Source organism: Vulpes vulpes, chromosome 14 (assembly GCF_048418805.1).
Source record: "Vulpes vulpes isolate BD-2025 chromosome 14, VulVul3, whole genome shotgun sequence".
NCBI classification, from domain to species: domain Eukaryota; kingdom Metazoa; phylum Chordata; class Mammalia; order Carnivora; family Canidae; genus Vulpes; species Vulpes vulpes.
In genome coordinates, this window is record NC_132793.1 from 88,481,825 (window position 1) to 88,487,003 (window position 5,179).

At 38.3% G+C, this 5,179-nt stretch overlaps 1 protein-coding gene across 1 annotated transcript in view; it reads right to left on the bottom strand.

Annotated features, from left to right (window-relative positions):
* The window catches only part of ASB7 (ankyrin repeat and SOCS box containing 7), a 49,870-nt gene that overhangs the window by 43,813 nt on the left and 878 nt on the right, over positions 1 to 5,179 (bottom strand). Inside the window, exon 2 of the mRNA XM_026001836.2 lies at positions 4,934 to 5,028. The gene's annotated coding sequence lies outside the window, so the exon portion shown is untranslated. The remainder of the gene's footprint in view (positions 1 to 4,933; positions 5,029 to 5,179) is intronic.

Below are 5,179 nucleotides of genomic sequence, written 5' to 3' on the forward strand. Positions count from 1 at the left end.
CAAGGTCATCAAAACACAAGGAAGGCTGAGAAACGTCATGGCCCAAAAGAGCTTACATGACTAAATGTAATATGGTGTCCTAGATGGTAACCTGGAACAGAAAAAGGCATTAGATAAAACTAAGGAAATCTGGATATGGATTTTAATTAATAATAATGTTCACTGTTGGTTCATTAACTGTGAGAAATGCATCTATTAATACAAGATGTTAGCGGAAACTGGGTGTGGAGTATACGGGAATCCTGTACTATCTGTGCATGTTTTTTCTATGAATCTAAAACTATACTAAAGATTTGTTTAAAGAAAGCCTACTGAGATATCCAGTGATGAGCCTCCAGCATTTTCCACAAATGAACAGGTGATTGTTTTCTACATTTCAGGTATCAATACCACTGGGTGCCTTGTTTCTAAGGGTGTCTTGGTATCCCCTGCCTCCCAAGAGAAGCGGAGCTGGCCCTCCATGGTTTCAAGCCTCTAAGAATCCTTGTTCTCTTACTGCCTTCCATCTACCCATGGAGGAAGATGGGGGGTGCACAGGGAGGAAGACAAGCAAAGTGGGAGTGGGGATGGAGGAAAATATGAAATGGTATTAATTTATTAGTAGTATCAAGAAAAGGCTGTGATAAAAGATGAAGGGACTGTTTCTCTCCACAAGAAAGGTGCACAAACCACAGCAACTTGTGATAATGCTGTCTGGGCTCTTTGGTCACACAAATGGAAGTCCACTGAGTGCCTGACATGTGTTTGGCACACGGATGGGCCTTGGCCACTGGTGTTACCTCTTGGTAGAACTTTTAATAGAGAGTTCTGCATACTTAATTACCCCTAGAAACGTTAAGATCATTTTCTCTCTTCTAACAACACCAAAGTGCTATAAATAATAACCATAGGTTTAAACCAAAAAAGCACTCTTGTACATGCATCAGTCTTTGCCAGAAGAAACAAACATCCATGTACCACGCACACATAATTCCTGTCAGCTGCATCCCTTAAATTATGAAGGGCAATGACTTATTACCAAAATATCCACTACAATAGTCCAAGGCACCAGACAAGTAATACATTTGATCTTGGTATTGTACGAGTTTGCACTGAACAGGGTAGAACTATCCACTTATTAGTAAATTTTTTAAAAAAGACTATTGAACAGAAAGAGTTAATACACCATCCAGTGCTAAGGGTGTCTATTAAAAATTACAGAAGAAGTCTACAGATGAGATAGGAAAACAGTCTATTTCCCTTCAAGGAGAAGGTTGAAAATCTGAGTGCTCCTGGAAGTCACCTATAAAACAAAAGAATATGGCCAAGGAGGCAATTTTCTAAAGAAATATATGTAAATGTGAGTTGTTTTAAACTAATGACTCAGAATGACTAAAATTCTGAGGGTGCAATCTTAGGAATGCCATTTCAGGTTCCAGTCAGAAAAGAGAAAAAAAAAAATACACAAACAAGGAAGACTTCAGAATTATTTATCAAAAGGAGCCACTTCCCCCACGTATATCGTTTTTATGTGAGGTTTCATTGCCTGGTAGTGTGTTGAATTGTGTGTTTAACTTTTACGAGTCCATCTTTTCTACTTTACGTGGAGGTCAAAAGAAAACCATCCAGGCCTCTGAGCTTTTACGCTGTTGACCATTCTAGAAACTATAAATTTAGGAATTAAGCTCTTACCAGTAAATTCCAAAAAGATGCCAAGTGAACTGCATTAAGGTGAAACCAAATTCCTTGCTTCACATAATTAAAAGAAGTTCATATTCATGGAACAGAGTGAAGTGTAAAATAACTACAAAACAAAATATATTTAAGACCTGTCTAAAATTGTATAAAACTTCTACCAGATCTGCCACATGTCCCCAGTTTCCTTCAGCATAAATGATTAGTCACTAATGGCTTTTTGCATATTATTTTCACTAAAAGTCCACACATTTTTTGGATTAAGTGATACAATTTAGAACTGTGCTTTCAGATTTCACACAAACTAGAAACAAGATAACAGCTTGCTACTCAAAAAAGGAAATAAGCAATTCTTTGTAGAGCAAACAGAGATCAGGCTGGTATGAAAACAAAATCAGCAACCCAAGATATTGGCTCTGAGGAACAAAAACCACCATTGGCTCACAGGTCCTAAGAGGAAAGATAGATGGCTGCAGCAACATCATAAGGCCCAAAGTGTGCCACATGGCTGAGGTCTATACTGACCAGCACTATTTGTAGAATTCAAGAGCCTGGAACCCAAAATAAAGTAGAAGTGTTTTTTAGTATCACTCTACATGGTCAGCATGGTGTTTATGTTCTAAAACAAGTAAGGGCATTCATATTTCCTCCAAAGTGCTGGGCCTCCGTGTAACACAAGGGTGTATTATCATGCATAACTTATCTACAATTCTTATACGTTCCAGCAGAAAAACCAACCATTTTCGTGGAATGTGGAGGAGGCAAGAGAGGAATTTGTATAACTCACTTATCCAGGCTCAACTCAAGACTTTAACCACAAGAACTGTAACGGAGGAGGTCTTGTCAATATTATCTTAGTAACTCATGTCTTGCATGATCATGTCAGTGCCGAGGAAGTTTGCAAGAAGGGAGACAATCAGTCTCTACTGAAGGAGTGTATTCAGTTGGGAATGAAGTGAAAGTCTGTAAGTCAGATATTAGGTATGCTTATATAAACTTTATCTGACTTCAGACTTTTTAGGAATAGTATGAAATTTCTATGTTACCAAAGTCACATGCAAAGAAAATAGATATTATGTATAGCATAATATTAAGCAATTGTGAACGGTATCACTTCTGGTATAAAGACAATTAAGTATAGGGCCACAGGATCCTCAAGATGCATCACTGAGATCTTCAATTAAAATCAGTTATTTTCCCTATATGACTATAAATCTAGACTTGGTTATCAAATAAATCAGGTTCTGGACCTTTCTTTCCCTTAAAAACCCATGTACCTGGCAAGAGAATTAACACAAAATTAACTACCAGGTTGAAAAAAATAAACTGTCCATGTTGGTAAATAATGACCCAAATTAAACATTTCAAATGTTCAGCATAACCTAGACCAAACACTCTCAATCATGCTAATATTAGAAACAGATGTCAACAATTTACATTTACATATATATTCCCTAATCTTAGAAAAACTGTTAAAAGCTGAGAGGATCGATGAAATATTATTTAAGCAATGAGAATGACCTGCCTAGCAACCAGGATAAAGGAGTGTCGTCTCTATACCTTGCATACTTGACTTGCCACAGACCCACTCTCTTAAAATCTCAGGTGATAACACCCCTTGTAAGTGAAAATATGCTAGAGTTCTATATCTAAAGTAGAAAAAAAAATATTTATGTGAGAAGGTCTGAATAGAAAACACATAATTCATTTGTACCTTAAAAACATACTTCAAGTATGTTTGCATATTAAAAAAAAAAACAATTCCTAAAGCCATCATTAGGCATTTCTCTGGTAATTTGCACATTTAAATAATGAAAATTCCCTTTAACTTGACAGACTTCTGCCTAGCTTTTACTGAATTGAAGTGGATCCCATATACACATAAAGGCTATCCTAAATGTTCACGGTGAACATCTAATCACTGCTAGGTACTTATTTTCAATCTCATTCAGTAGCATACACTCTCCCTTTGGTGACCAGTTCCAGGTCTCAAGAACACAAATCCTCAGAGAACGTAAAAGTATCTTGAGTGACGTCTTCACAATTAAAAATAATCAGGAAAGGCATTAATTTATTTTTGTAAAAGGCAGAAAGTCCAGTGGAACAGAGTAAATCAAAAATTTCCTAACAACTTGTTATTTTAAGTACTTCTTTGTATTCCCTAAACAATCTTAGATATTAAAATAACTCTGAGATTAACAAGTCCCTTTATACCCCTGTTACCGGATGGCAAAGAAGTCCTTCACTTGACTAATTTCTGAACTAACTCTTACATAATTTCCCTGATCATATTCCCTCCTTAGGAATTACATGGATGTCCTACACTTACCTTTAATGCATTTTCAGAGGCAGCAACAAAATACAGCGGCAGAAATGTGATCACACGAATGAGATGCTTACATTTCAATCTAACAAATTATCTGTAAGGGTTTTGAAGAGATCTTATCTATGAAGAGTGCAGAAACAAAGCCCTAGATTCTAAAAACACCAAACCATTCCCGTGTTTTCAAACTCTTGAGTGTCAACTGATTAACAAAATATTGTATAAAGTTTTGGAAGTTCTTCTAGAAAATCTATGGTGTAACAAATATAACGGTTTCAAGACCCATCCACATCTGTCACACAGAAACACACATAAAAGCTGCAAGAGTTAATTATGCTCAAGTGCTTCAGGGGCAAATAACTGGTTTCAACTATCCACACTATCCAGGTACACAGATTCACTTTTCACGAGAAAAAAGTCACATTATCTTTCGAAACTCATAAATTTCAAGCCACTACTATGCCTTCCTCTGCTAAACCCTTGTCAGTTAACTGAAAAGATTTTCTGATGGAGTGGAGGAAAGGTGATAGGAAGACATAAGGGGAACACAGAAAATTGTGGTTTAGTTAAAAAGCAGAATCATTCAGAATTAACAAGCAATTAACAAGGAATTGAGGAATTCCTAAGAGAGTAAGGGGGGGGGGCTACAAAAAGGTCTCAAAGTCTCAGAGCAGAGTAAATGGTACAGTGCACGGAAAGGATAATGCAAAGAACGGAAACACAAGGTACACAGGAAAAGAGGGAAATACGCTTCTGAGAGAGAAGTTATTAATTAAAATCTTAAGGATCAGGCACAGGCAGTGTTTCGTTCTTGCTGGGGAAACTGGGTGCCAGGAAAGAGCTGCATTTCCAGGTAACCAGGCTGAAAAGAAAGCAGTGCCTAATGAGGTAGGGGCCAGGAATAAACAATGGGGGAGGGGAGGTCTGGCTTATTACCTTTATAGAGGATGCTGAGCAGAGGCTCTCTGCGGCTTCTCCGGTGGGCGGCTTGACCCCTTCGTGCTCTCTCGTCTCCTCCAGCCAGCTCAAACCTGGAACGCAGAGACCTGTGAGTGGTGCAGGGACCCAGGGGCTGTGAGGAAGGGGTTAGCCAAGGAAGAGTGGTAAGGGCAGGAGGGAAGGAGCAGGGATTCTCCCTCCCCAGCCAGCGCCCGGCCCCTCGGCGGAGGTAACTGACTTTAC